Genomic DNA, 15,991 nt, shown 5'->3' on the forward strand with positions numbered 1-15,991 from the left:
GAGAGAAAGAAAGTATTGAATTGAACCCATGTTATTTCCAAATGAAAACATGAATTGCAAAAATAGAAATATCTGCAACTTTGTGATACCATTGATATACAAACAATGGAACAAGAAGCACTGATCTTTCTTAGAACAACACCAAGTACAAATAGAAAATAATAATAAGACCGAGCGAGGAAAAGAAAAGAAAAAAGAAGACCAATCAGTCATCTTAAACTCAGATGGATGTCGCTAGCCAAACTCTCAACTTCAATATCGAAGTGGATTCCAATCTGAAATATGATCATCACCATCATCATCAACCCAAAACTAGGAAAATATGAACACATTCAGATAAAACAAAACTGTAAATAGACATCTAAGAAGCATCGACTCACCAGAAGTAGCTAAAATCTACGCCTTCGTAATCTGGGTTCTCATTTATATTTGCACATAAGGATTGAGGATAGCTAAAGTTTAATTGCACTGTTTTTGAATTGTACTTTCTGGGTACACTCTTCTTTCAATTCGGGCCGGTCAACCTTAATGTTACTGTGATTTGCTTGAGGAGCAAGTATCAAAATCACCAAATCAAAAGTTTTTATCTATTAATATCTCCTCGATCCGACAATATAAATCAGATATGTTAAGTTCTTTCTTTTTTTTTTTATATTATATTTTGTTTTCTTCTGGTATAAGCCAGATCTGTGAATTCTGTTATTTCATTATATATATATATATATATATATATATATATATATATATATATTCTGTGACTATTTCGGAAATAAACTATTCTGCTGCACATGGATTTCTAGGAAATAAACAAAAATGATAGCAAAGCATGAACTAGTTCATCACCGATCATGAATTATAATGAATTATATTGACTGATAGCTAGGTATCACATAGCTCACAGACAAGCCAAGAACAATGGCCTGTGTCAAGCTGTTCTGGGAATCCACTTCCACCACACGATATCTATTTTATCTTTTTGACCGTAAAAGCAGTTTCTTTTTTAATTAATAAACATTAAATCAGAAGGCAAGTTCAACAAACAGGCAATTTTATCAAGTTGACAAAATACTATGGGCACTTGCTTTGTATATAATATAGATATCATGGTACTAACTACTAAGCCAAGTGCATTTGTTAATAATTTACCACTCTCCCCCACTCCTTGTTTACGGCAGCCATTTGAAAAAATTTCTAGTGGCTGATGAACCGAATGAATGACTTATTTCTTCTTGAGGGTCTTTTTAGGGTAAAATATTTAAATCCTACTTTTTGAAATACTACTTAAATCCATGTGTGAAATCCTTCCTCACATGTGGGTCTGCATCTTTCAGCCTCTTCACTGCCAAGACTTCCCAACCTGGTTCAAAGATGTGAAGTATTAGATACGAACTCTAAACAGAAATAATGTAATATTAAAGCTGTAGAAATACCATGTAATTCTGAAGTAGTATAGAAACAAGAAAACTCCAGCATAGACTCACATCAAGTAGAAGCTGAAGAAAAACCAAGGCATCTGTCAATGGAATTAAAAGAGTCATGTGAAGTTCAACTTTTATTGATTTGATGTGTTATAAGGTTGGTAATTTATTTGATTTTGTAGGTTTGAGTATGGCTTTTTAAGTGGTATTACAAAATTGAGGTTTTGGCACAGAATCGATTCTAGTTTCAAATGCTGAATAGTCTGTATTGTTCAAGAAGGGATTTAGCATGATCTATATTTCCCAATTCTGTTTGGTTGTATATCAAATGCATCACTGTTGCAAGTTGAGGAATTTGAAAATTTGATGTTTTATATAGTTCTGTTGTCGAATATATTGGTCCAATCTTTACACATGATGGTTCCATTAGAAATCTAGAATTTATTGCAGAGGTGTCTTTGCTCTCCATCTTCTATTGCCTATGTGGGTGTTTGGCACCGGTGTGTTTTACAAGTGTTCCGTTTCTTCTGATGTATCATGCGTGTTACATCGGCAAATAAACGGAATCGGCAAGAAAATCGCATTTAACAATCCTGTTTTTTAGAAAAACATTTTTGTAATGATTAGCTTTGAAATTTGGGAAAGGGGGGTTTCTTGAAATGTCAAATTTACGTTTCTTGAATTGCCTTGGCAATCCTGAATCGCCCTGATTGACATGGAACATTGAAATTTGAAAAATCTGATTACTTTTCTGAGATGTCAATTGTCATTATAAATATATTATAACATTAAGTCAAATTACTTTAAATGCCCATCAGCTTGCATCCTGATTTTTTGTATGTAATCTCCCAATTTCTAGATAATAGTGGTTTGATATGTTGTTACATGGTTTTCTAAACCGGACCAAAAAAACCGGAAATTTCTAAAACCCGTTGAAAAAGTCAGAAAATTGCTGACCTTGGCAGTCGGACCACTAAACCTTTCGACCCGGGCAGCAGTTCGCGGGTTACTTTTTTTATTTCCAATGTTTTAAATAAAAGTAAACAAAAAATAAAATACCTTCTCCCCAATCCAGTAATCCAGTAACCCAGTTCGAATGTTTAGTCACTTCAGCTTTAGGGTTTCTGAGTTCCCTCCTCTCAACCCTCACACCCAACCGACCACCTGCGGCGGCCAGCACCTCCAGCATTTGACCGTGACCGGCGATGACGAACTTGCAGGCAGTAGTAAGAGTTGCGGGCCTTGCGGCGATTAGCACTTGCAGTGGCGGACGGTGAACTTGCCTGCGACCAAGTTTGCAATGGTGGACGACGATTTTGCAGCAGCGGGTGAGTGTTTCTAGCGATAGTAACAGTTGCAACCACTTGCAGCGGCAATCATCTGGACAATCAATAGGGATCTTGGGTCCTCTAAGCAGCATTGTAGAGATGTATATGGAAGAGTTCGACAACACCATGCTCATCAATGTGCGAGAGGTGGCATCAACGATTAATCACACAGGTCGGGCTATGGTGGAGAGAAAGATATGCGGCTCGATCATCTGCACTGAAACTGTAGCAACGGCCTTGGGTGGCTCTACTCCTCATACATAGACCACTTCTAAGGGCTCTGTTTCTTTCTTCAAACGAAGTAGATGGAGGATTGGTAGCTACTCCCCCATCCAATGAGAGAGAGAAAGAGATTTACCGATGAAGTTTTATGGTTTTATTTTTCTGTTTTTTTGATTTTTTTTGTGTTTTTTCTGTATTTTTTTTAAAATTTCTGTATTTTATTTTTATATTTTTTATGTATTTTGTACTGTATTATTTTTTATTTAGATAGTTTTATTTTTTGTATTGTCCTGTATTTTTTTATGTTTTTTATTTAATTTTATACTATTTTTTATTATTTATAAATATATTTTTTATTTTTAATTTGTTTATGATGTCACAGGTTGAACCGTTTGACCTAGACAGTTGAACCGTTTAACAAGAAATTGGTCCCCTGACTGATTCTGTTTCCGGTTCGTTTTTAAAAACCTTGTGTATTGGTTACAACAAGATGAAGAAAATATAAATTATCAATGGGTTTTATTTTGATAATTTGAAGAATGTAGGAAAAATCGACCACAAAAGGGTAGTTTTGAAATTAAAAAAAAAAATTGTATAAATCAGATAACATCACATGCAAATAGATTATAACGGCATACTAACGGTAAGGAAAGATCTTGTCAATTATCGGAAAACGTAAGGAAATATAAGTGATTTTTCAAACACTAATATAAGTTTTAGTTCATTTGTTAAAATATAAGGGTAATTTAAATATTTTGCCCTTTTTTAAATAAGATTCTTTTAGTGGGGATGGGCCTTATGTCTCCCTCCTAGTCCTACTCTCCTAGGTTTTTTTATTACTATTAATAAATTTTTCTTAATACTTAATGGTTGAAATGGAATTTGGTTGATTACACTACACTTTGAGTATTTTAATATTAATTATTTTATCATTAAAGTACAAAGAAATAAGTCATTGAATTCAACCATTTCAGCTTCTAGAAAAGGATAGAGAAATAAAACTTAACACAATAATCTTCCACCATTCCACGTACGTATCAACTTGCACTTCTCTTAGCAAACAAGTTGTTTCCCTTGTCCTCTCTAAGTATGGATGGGAATTTCTACCATACCCAGTGGGTTATTCATCTCTATTCCGCCTTAATGGGGCAGTTTTTTTTTTAATGATAGATTTTGGGGTAGGGACAGGTTATGGGATTCTACAACCCTTTTGGGTACAGGTCAGGTACCATATTAGATTAAACCCTATCCTTCTTAACCCATATATTGTTGGAAAGAATATAAACATTATTTACTAGGTGTTGAATTTAATAATATTTTGAATTTTATGTGAAGGATAATTGATATTTTTTGTGTTTTTTATATGTTAATCAAATAATTAGAAATTTTGTTGTTTGTTTGTGTTATTTTACTCATTTATTGCTTATATATAACAAGAAACAATAGGAATTAGATGCAGGTTCTAAATCCAATCTGCCCCTACCCTTGAATGTGAGAAGGGTAGGGTCGGGGAGGGTTTTGCATTTTCAAGTGCAGAAAGGGTTTGGATTCTCAAATTTTAACTTGCTGTGAGTTTTGGGGCAGATATGGGTTGGAAGGTCTAGGGCAACAGGTAGGGTCGAAAATTTACAAAACCCTCTCCAAACCCATCCTGTTGCCATCCTTACTCCTAAGAATGTCAGTTTTTACCCTACCTAACGGGTATCCACCCCTACCTGTCCCAACAGGGAGTTTTTTATTTTATTTTATTTTATTTTTTAAAAAATGAATTTTGAAGTAGAAATAGGTTTTTAGATTTCACAACTCATACGGTACAGGTAGGGTATTGATATTAGGCTAAAACCAGCCCTCCCCCACCCATATATTGTTGAAAGGCATGTAATTGCTTATTACTAATAGACTAATAGGAAATTAGATGCTCCTCCCTCCGAGGAAGTGCTTTGTCATGATCCAATAGAAAATTCAACATTTCGAGATCCAACTTAGAGAGGCTTGGGCTGGTCTGGGGCCCAATCCGAAGTCTTTTTTTTTTTTTTTTTCTTACAAAAAAAACCACCCTGAAGACAACCATGTTCAACCAAATTAAGGACTTGTTGTGAAGAGTGAATAGTGGTCATTTTTCGGGGTGTTTTCCAAGAAAGTAAACCCCATAAACTGATTATTTTGTTTTCTCTTTTTTGCAAAATGGTTTTTTTAACTTTATCCGTGCAATCAGGCCCCACAAAATTACATCGACAAAGAAAGAGTGAAAATAGATACCATAAGGAATGAAATGCTTTCTGATTCCAAAAACCTCAAAGAAAAAAAAATATAATTTCCAAAGCTGGAGAATGTAATATTTATACATTGGCAAAGGATCTTTTTCAAAGCACAAAAACAAAACAATAAACCAATTATTAGTATTTGACATTTTGGGGTTGGGGTGATTTCAAATAACTGAAATGAAAATCACTCAAATTGGTGAAAACTACATTTTTTTCAAGGTGTGATTTTTTTTTTTTTTTGATAAAATAGGTGTGATATGAATAGATCTCTTGTATCGCAAGATTTTTTTTTTTTTTTTTGGTTACAGGGAAATGGGGTCTAATGGAGAGGGTTTCTACCAGCCTAAGGTGAAAAGGCGTTGAGGGAATTAGCTTATTTGTTAGGGTTGTATCATTATTCTATTTCTATGATAATAATTGAATACATTCAATGGATCCATTAAAAAGGTGAATGACCACAAATATTTGAAATTGGGTTAATTATTAATATCATAAATATTTTATTATGTAATCATTTTATTTCTTATCCATTTATAAAAAAGAGAAATGGATGAGGGTTCATCGTCCAACACCCTGATTTATATTTCCAATTTTACCCTTCCCTGATTTTATATTCCCAATCCTATCTCCTCTTAAAATGCTGATTTTATATTTTTAATCCTACCCCTCCCTCATTTCATATTTCCAATCATATCTCCTCTTAAAATGCCTGAATTATATATATATATAAATATATATGTATATATACATATATATTTATATAATATATAATATAATATATCTGTATTTGTACCATTTATAAAAATGGTACTTTCCATTTTTACCCTTTATTATGTTTTTTATTTTAAATCTTGATTTTCACTTTTTGTTTTTACCCTTTGTTATGTTTTTTATTTTTCCAATTTTATTTAATTAACAATTAACACTTGTAATTGGATAATTTCTCTATCTCATCATTTTCATTCATTTATAAAAATGAGGATGGTGACAATGTTTAGTCAAAAAGCCTAATTTTCATGTTCCATTTTTATCCTTTATCATGTTTTTTATTTTAAAGCTTGATTTTCACTTTTCATTTTTACCCTTTGTTATGTTTTTATTTTTTCAATTTTATTTAATTAACAATTAACGCTTGTAATTGGATAAAACAAATAAAATAACAATAAGACTATTGTGGAACCTATTCCTCACCTTATCTGATCTTCTCCCGAAGCACCTACTTAACGAACCTCTTCATTGATTAGAGCCAACACGTGTCAAGTATCAGATGGTTTTCCCAAACCACGAATTTGAATTGAAGGGAAGAATGGATTTTTTCAACCTCTCTCTTTTCATCAAGGAACAATCAAATGATTAAATGAAGTTTATTTTTCTTGTTTTCTCCCATTTTTTTTTCAATTGTCTCTGTTAACGTAATAAGTTGTATTGGATCAGGAAATGCTCTTAGGTTCATTATATTGATTCATTTTAGGTGTTTTTTCTCGATGATCATCGGGTCAATCCGGTAATTTGACACCCTACCAACATAATATCGTAGGGATTGTACTTGGTAGGGCCATAGGGGTTTGGAATGCATTTTGTTGGTAAGAGATCCAGATTCTTCTATATAAATCGAATGGATGTTCGATTCAAATCTGAATATAAATGAATTAAGATTGACCTATATCCTAATGCTAGCCATTAGATATGCAAATAATGGCCCCACCATTGATAAGCAGAATGGCGACAAGAGGCAAAAGGCCAAATGTCATCATTCACACATGAAGCGAAAACATAAATCCTAAAACCCCAATTCTCTCCTTTAAACCCTCCTCTGCATATTGTATATCTTATCCACTCCGCCTACTTTACAGTAGGAAGGAGGAAGCAGAAATGACATCTCTCTTATCCTATGCATCTTTCTCCTCAAAATGAAGAAAGCAATATAAATTACAGAAAAAACAAAGAAATATGCAAAAAAAAATTACAAAAATATAGAAAATCATAAGAATTTCTATACCATACTAAAAAAATGAGAATGTTGTCTGTACCATTTATAAAAATGAGGATGGGGACAATGTTTCGTGAAAAAGCTTGATTTTCACTTTCCATTTTTACCCTTTTAGTTTTCTAATTTTATTTAATTAACGGTTAACACTTGTAATTGGATAAAGCAAATAAAATAATAATAGTTTTTTTATTTTTCCAATTTTATTTAATTAATGGTTCACGCTTATAACAAATAAAATAATAATAAAACCGCTATGGAACCAACTGTTAGACAGTTTTGTATGCCCTTAGCTTCAATCAGAATGATGTACTTTATGAGTTTATTGTAAATGAATAAAGATACATATTTGATTCATGTTCCCTTGGTATGTTTCTGTGTAATACCCTTAAACTGGACACTTAATGAGACTCGTGCTAGTTTAGAATGTTCACAGCCAGTGAGTCGGTCTGGGGAGACCTATCCTGACAAGGCTGACACTGTGGTGCCACCAAGTCGGTTGGGGTGGCCTGTCTCAGCTGCCAGGGTGAGACCCTAGGCACATACAGTGTAGGATTAATTGAATCATTGAACTGGACCAGATTTCCAGTATTGCCCTGGACCTTGGAGATTGATGGGCAAAACTGGAAAGTTACACCCGACCCCTAGACTCGATTATGATACTACACTAGGTGTCGGATTGGGCTGTCTTTGATGTACCAATCAGTGAGATCCTTAGCGGGGGTCAAAACCTGGGTATGTTGGGACAGTCCGAGAATTCATCTGAGTGGGTGATCATAGTGACAGGATCAGCCCCTTTGTCGGACAAAGGTAATGATCGGGGATGCACTCTCACTGATGGAAACCAAGACTGCCGGCAGCCGATTTCAACCGTTGAGATTTGTTTTGCAAAACATATTTTATATAAGATATAAAAGTATATATGTATGGTTTCTAAATTGTTTGCAAGAAGGTTTTAATTCCTGGGATCCATATAAGTGGAGAGTGCAACACTGTTCCTTGCAGCCGAGGGAGAGGTCCTCTCTTGTCGGGCAGTGTATGATCATTATGGGCTGAGAGGTTAAGTGTAAGACCATTGAGGATAATGGCTGATGGGCTAATCTTGCATCTGCCCACAGTCCCTGGGTGTTACAAGGTGGCTTGGCCCAGGGACCACTTAGTGTAAGTGTTGGGCCCATAGAGCTCATTTGATGGGTTTCAGGGGGTACACTGTCTTCAACAGTGCATTCGGCCAGGCCTTGTAACAAAGGCTGGGCTGAACCCATGTGGCTGATGTGTAGATCAATGCTTGGGTCCCACGCCATACAAGGAAGCCCAACTGGGCAGCAATTTGGAAGGTTTTTGAGTACATAACCTTAATGGGCCTTAAGCCCATTTCGAACTGGGCTGATTTGATCAGTCATTTAAAGGGGGCGAATTCTAAAGAGGGTCAGCTGAAAGGATTGGGCTTAGACCCTATCCACTCTGAGAGTCCAAGATCTAAATGGGATTTAGATCTGGAAACCTCCTAATTAGATTAGGAGACAACTGATCTTATCTGCAGACAAGATAAGGGTTATCCCTTATCACTAAGGGACTTCTAACCCAAATATGATTTGGATTAGCAGCTCCTAATCTGATTAGGAGCTGATCCCTTTTGAGATTATAAAAGGGGAAGGGGGCGGCAGCCTACTACACAACAACACCCATAGCATTCTTCTCTTTGAAAAAAGAGAGATTGAGAGATTTCTTGCATACTGCGAATTCTCTCCTGCCGCCACATTCCTGCTTTTGCCATTCCTTCAGTTCGATCTCCAGTTCTTGGGAGCAATCAGGATTGGATCTTGATTTCAATCTTTTGTGAAAAGATTGGTTGGAGCTGTACTCAAGTCGTCCAGTTGATCCTTACGAAGGATCAAGTTCTTTTGAAGAACGTCGCTGATTCTGCTCCACCCTGCACTGCGCCATCTTCAGTGGGAGCAGATTTTGGATCCTTCCTTGGGCGTGAACACCTCCATTGGGAGATAGTATTTCTCCGTATCAGGTATAATCCTCTCCCACTCCTTTTGGTTCAGATCTGGTTCAGTTTATGGTTCAAGATTGATCCTTGAAAATATGATTTTCTAAATGGGGAATACGATTCCCAGTTGAAGGGAGAGATAAAATTTTTGAATTCGCCCCTTATTCCGCAATCTTTGGGCGTCCATAGGATGGATCTCTCATCCCTTCATCAACTCCTCTCTCCTCTTAGACCTTATCTGATCTTCTCTCCAATAGGGCTGCAATCAGATTGGATTCTAATTGAATGTAGCAAAATCCGCATCCAATCTGAATATTAAGAACCTACATTCAAAATTGATCCGAAATTCAATTGGATTTAAAGACTCGGATTCAAATTCGAATCCTAACAAACTCATATTGGATTCGGATTTAATCCAATTCAACTTTAAATTATCTAAAATACCAGTAAAATTAAAAATTTATTTATTTTTCAACTTTTATATATAATAAATTAATATAAATATAACATACTAAATTTATTATATATAAATTCATATATAATATAGTATTTAAAATATATTTTTATAAATTCTAATATAATTATATAAAATTTATATGTTAAAATTAATAAACATTATAATATAATCATATTCAAATTTTAATCAAATCATATTGGGTCAAATCCAAATCCGATCTGATTATTAATCGGATGTAGATTGTAACATTTGAATTTGATCCAATTACATAAATACATAATCTGAATCCAAGATAATTAGATTGGATGTCGAATTGGGCCTCGGATTTTTGGGTATCATTGACATGCCTACTCCCATTAGGCCTACTTGACGAACCTCTTCATTGATTAGAGCCAACATGTGTCAAGTATCGAATGGTTTGCCCAAAACCCATGAATTCAAATTGGAGGAATAGATTTTTTTGACCTTTCTATTTTCATCATCGAACAACCAATTAAATGATTAAATAAAGCCTTTTTTAGTTCTCTCCCTATTTTTTCATGTATTTTTCCCATTTCCCCTCTATTTCGATTGTCTACGTAAACATAATAAGTTGTATTGGATCGGGAAATGCTTTCAGGTTCATTATATTGATTTGTTTTAGGGTGTTTTTTCTTGACGATCATCAGGCCAGTCCAATAATTTAACACCCTACCAACGTAATATTGTAGGGGTTTGGTACTTGGTAGGATCGTAGGGGTTTGGAATATGCTTTGTTGGCAAGAGATCCAGACTCTTCTACAAAAATCGGACGGATGTTCAATTCGAATTCGAATATAAATGAATATAAACGAATCAAGATCAACATATAACCAAACACTAGCCGTTAGATATGCAAATAACGGTCCCACCATTGACAAGTAGAACAACATGAGGCAAAAGGCCAAATATTATCATGCACACATGAAGTGAAGAAATAAATTCTAAAACCACAGTTCTCTCCTTTAAATCGCTCTCTGTATAGTGTATATCTTATCCATTCCCCCCTACTTCACAATAGGAAGGAGGAAATAGAAATGGTGTCTCTTTATCCTATGCACCTTTCTCCTCAAAAATAAAGAAAACAATATAAATTACAAAGAAATACACAAAAGCATTTACGAAAAAAATAGAAAATCATAAAAATTTCTATACCATATATATATATATATATATACTAAAAAATGAGAATGTTGCAATTGGTTTGGTCAAAACACCCTGATTTTACTTTCAAACTTTACCCTCAACTTTCTATTTTTTCCATTATATATATTTTCACTACAAAATAATTATGAAAAACATAAGATGAAAAAAACAATATAAATTACAAAAAACAAAGAAATACATTGAAAATTTACAAAAAAAATGTAGAAAATCATAGAAACTTATATATCATACTGAAAAATGAGAATGGTGCAATTGGTTTGATCAAAATACTCTAATTTTACTTTTCAACTTTACCCTCAACTTTATATTTTACCCATTATATATATATTATTGAAAAATAATTATGAAAAAACACATAAAATGGAGAAAATAATATAAATTATAAAAAACAAAGAAATACATAAAAATTAAAAAAAATAGAAAATCATAAAAATTAAAGAAAATAGCATAAATTACAAATCTGTACCCGATATATAGCATAGTCAAACATCACCATCAATATCAAATACCCCGTGCATCACATGGGCCATTCCACTACTACTATAAGAAAAGGCAAGAAGTCATTCAATTCCACCACTTTCAATCGATATAAATGGCCCCTTGTAAACTATCTGGTCAACAATTGTCATGTGAAATAGGGTTGTAAATAGATTAGATCAAAGCAGATATGTACCTAAATCCAATTGATTAGTTAGTTCTGGATTCAAATGAAATCGTGTCCATCAGGTTTGGACCGGATTCAGATTGAATTTGGATATTGAATACATTAATAAAGTAAACTAAGAATAATCGAAATATTATATGTTATAAATATATTGTGAATTAGAACTGGCTTTGATTTTACAAACCATGAACATTCAAAACCAATTTTATGAATGGAAATAATATAAATTTTATGCATGTATGGTTTTTTAAGGGGGTTAGAAGAGTTTGGAGTAGACAAAAAAAGACATGGGTGGAAGTAATAAGAAATTATTTAAGTATTAATAATTCAATAGTGGATATGCTTTAAATAGAAAAGATTGGTGAAATAGGATTCATGTAGCCAATCCCATATAGTTGGGATAAGGCATGAATGATGGTGATGGAGATGATGATGATGATCATGGGCCGGGCTTCGGGTTCAACTTTACATTGTCTTAGGCTTGGACTTTGGGTCAGGCTCATTAGAATTTTGGTAAAAGCCAAGCTCGAGCCTCCTCAGTTGGTTGGGCCAAGGTTCTAAATATCGATACAGGCCTGTATTGGTGCTTTTTTGTGTTTTGTTTATTTTTTTTTCAAAACTGGTTTAGAGGGGTCGGTTTAAGTCCTGGATACCCTCTGAATCATGGCCTGACCCAATATACCCCCTGTAGGGGCATATTGGGAAGGCCCCAAAAATGATACATATCAACCAATATGGGCCAATACGTAACACAAATTTTGAACCTTGGATTGGGCCGTTTGGCCTGCAAACCATCCAAGCAACTAGTCCCATCACTCCTAAACCATTTCTTTGCCAAAAACCATTGACTTGGCAGTGACTCACTAACTCAAACGGTCAAGCCATTGACCCAAAACAACAGTTTTGGCTATTTTTTATTTTTTTGAATTACAATAGATTGTTCACTCAGACCAAATGGTCAAACCACTAACCCAGAAACCGATGCCCAAAGTGATTATGGTTTTGGGTCAATTTTTAAAACTATGTCTATATTTTTAGATTGGATAATACCAAATTAATGGGATAGAGGTCATTTTCATCGTCTATGCCTTATATAACTGATGTTGTCCGATCCAAGGTGTCTCGAACCAAGATCGCAGTTAGGTGATTCTACCAACTAGCGAAGCCGAGGTGGAAGATGAAGTCGCATAGAAAGATTTGGAACTAAGATCAAGGTCAGAGGTTCAAGGAGTTGTTCCCCAGGTAGGTACTACAACGCTCAAGTTAGTCAAGAACGGTGGATGGTCAGGCCAAGCAGTTGAGAGAAACATGCTGGTTCGGCCAAAGGCAGAATAACAGTATGGGTGCTGGAGAGTTAATAAATCCCTTAACTTGAGCGGGAGTTACCTTTTTATAGTTGAAGATCCGTGTCCTATTCGAATGAGGATTTCGAGGTTGTCGGAAAGAGGTTGTCTGCTGAGGTCTTCGGGATAAGACCTAATCCTGGCGGAGTTGTCCTCCTTATCCGTACGAAGTTCTCCTATCTTCATCACACTTATCCATCTTACATGGTGCCGACGTGACCAAAGTGATAAGGCGGCCGCGGATGTGGCACCTGGGGCTAGCTTAACCATAACCCAAACACTAGTCCCCCAGTTCCGAAGTCGAGGAGTGTAGTGCTTGGTCGTAGTGTGGTGTGGAATAGCTCTTTAGATTGAGGAACTTGAATTGGAAGTCTGGTTGAGCACGCTATCTGGGTTGAATGGCTCGAGGTTGTGCTGGTTTTTGGGTGAATCGGCCAATTCGATGCCCATACTGTTTTCGAGACGAGTTGGCGAGAGCGTCGTTTCATTTCCCCGAGGCTACGCATGTGCAAAGGGCGACGACATCATTTTGTCTTCCCGAGCTATCAGAGGGCAGCATTTGATCTATGCCGTTGATTTGCCTTGATATGGATTGCTAGGAGCCCTATAAAAGGGGGTGGAGAGCATTTCCACTTTGTCATTTGCGAAGGAAGCTCGTGTAGAACTCGGTGAGAGGTAGTCTTCGGCTCGGTGTTGCTTCAGTTCCGCGGTCTAGACTTCCATAAAGTTTGGTAAGATGTCTTCTTCCTCGTCCATTGACTTCTCCCGCTCTTCTTCCTCTTCTTCCTCTAGTAGTGGGATTGAGCCGGGGTCTCTCGTAGAGGCTGCCACGCTCGTTGCCTGTGAGGTTGACGGCCAGGGGGCCAAGGTCGAAGAGTTTGAGGCCTTTGATCTTGAGGGGGCCGTAGATTGGGAGGCCGAGTCCGAACCGTCAACTGAGGAGGAGGTCGACCTTCCTTCGCGGGCCGGTAGCCGGTTTAGGACCACTTCGTGTTGTTTGATGCTCGGGGACTTAGGTGACCGAGTTCTGGTGAGAGACCCACCTCAACTCGGCCAGGCGAGCTTTGCGCATACGAGCATAGCCTGATAGCCGAGCTGAGGTTTCCCTTGTGTGAGGGAATTGTCGAGGTGTTTAGGTGGTATCTAGTACTGCTTGTCCAGTTGGTGCCAAACTCATTTAGGTTTGTAGTCAGTCTCTTCTGTTACTATTTGGTCAACGACCTTGACATCACCTTGCCAATGTTCGCCTACCTCCTTCAACTGAAGCATCACTAGCAGTGGTATTACTATTTCTCGGCCCGACAGCGCAATAAGGTGTTGGTCTGGATCTCGTCTTCAGTAAAGCGTTGGAAAGGAAAGTTCTTCTTTGTGTGTTGTCCTGGAGGCTGACCTCTATTGGTCGGGCTTTAGAAGCTGAGGAATAAAGTGAAGGCACCAAGCATGACCCAACTCACCGAGGAGGAGAAGGTGTCGATCAGTCGAATCGAGAGGATCGACGTGATGGAGTGTATGTCCTTCTCGATGTTGGTCTACACCGGGCTGATGAGTGGGGCAGCCGGTCTGTGCGTCGTTGGCTTTTCTGGTTCTTTCTCTTTCCGAACTCTTCTACTTGGTGCTGATTTGTCATTTGTCTTGCGTAGGTGTTGAGATGGCTAGCCGTGAAGAAATGGCTCATCATCGCATGAGGGCTGCAGTAGAGAGGTCGTGGTCTGAAGGGGCCCAGGGGTCTCAGCCTCAGGTCGTTGAGACGTAGCCAAGGTCTGTAGAGCGCACCCCCCAACAGAAAAAGAGGCCGAGACAGGCCAAAGAAGAAGTGATGGTGGTTAACCCAGAGGAGGGTGCTCGGGCCGACCACTCCCCTTTTCCGTGAGAGAACGCGTCGGAGAGCGGCAACCCTGCTGTGTACATGTCACAGTGGGATGTTCGGCCCGAGGACGGGCTTGAGATGGAGGGCATTCCCGAGCAACTTGTTCGGGGTTTATTGACGCTGGCTATTAGGCACGAACTCACCATATCACCGAGCAATTCTCTAGAGAGCGCAATTCTATGCTAGGTCGCATCAGTAAGTATTCTCGCTCCTTCGGTCACTTTCATTTTGGTTGATTACTTCTGTTGTGTTGAGAATAGGTCTCTTTTTGCCGACTGCTTGTTCGGTGGTCGCCCTGGTCAACCGCTTTCAGATGGTGCTGCACCTTTATGAGGTAGGGGAGGCTGAGGTCGAGCGCCCGAGGACTCAGTTGGACAAGCTCGAGGCTGAGAACACCAAACTGAAGTGCGGCATTGATGAATGGAACGATAACATTCACAAGCTAAAGAACCACGCCTCCGAGCTTAAGGGAGTGCGGGAGGTAGTGAGGAAGGAAGCTGATGAGATGGCTCAGGCAGAGGAAGAAGGGATCACCAAGTTCAAGTCCTCGGAGGCTTATTAGAACGAGCTAGACGACTTTGCCTCACACTCCTGGGCGGAGGGGTTCTACCTTTACCGCGATAAGATTGTGCGTTGGTTCCTCGACATCACCGAGGTTGCACAGGGTTTGGACCCCTTCGGTCCCCCTATGCCTACCGAGGATGGTGCCACTGTTGTCAAGGTGCTTGAGGAGGCCGAGGAGCGTCTGGCCAAGGAATGAAGTGTCTACCTGCTGCTGCCTTCGTTGTCTTTGCCCTGTTTTCCTAATGTTGTCCTCCTATTTTTTGTGATGTCGAGCCCTTCCATTTGTAATTATCTTTTGTTATTAATGAAGAAGCATCTTTTGTCCCGAGCTTTATCGGGCGGTGTGTGTTGTGCAGTGTGTGATGAACAATTGAATGTAGAAAATGGTGTCTTTATTGATGTAGATCATTGATAATACATCCTCAAGTTCCCAGTATTCCAACTCCGTACGGGCTTCCCGTCAAGGTCTTCTTGCTTGTAGGTAACAGGTCAGAGGACTTTGGTCACTCTGTACGGTCCTTCCCAGTTTGGTACGAGCTTCCCTTCTCCTGGCACGAGTACTATGACTTTCCGAAGGACGAGGTCGCTTATCTTGAACTCTCTTCTTTGGACTTTGGAGTCGTAGTACTTAGCCATCTTGTGTTGTTGTTCTGCCATCCTGAGGTATGCTCGGTCACGTGCTTCTTCCACCAG

Source organism: Nelumbo nucifera, chromosome 4, assembly GCF_055504915.1.
Source record: "Nelumbo nucifera cultivar China Antique chromosome 4, China Antique-T2T, whole genome shotgun sequence".
Classification (NCBI taxonomy): domain Eukaryota; kingdom Viridiplantae; phylum Streptophyta; class Magnoliopsida; order Proteales; family Nelumbonaceae; genus Nelumbo; species Nelumbo nucifera.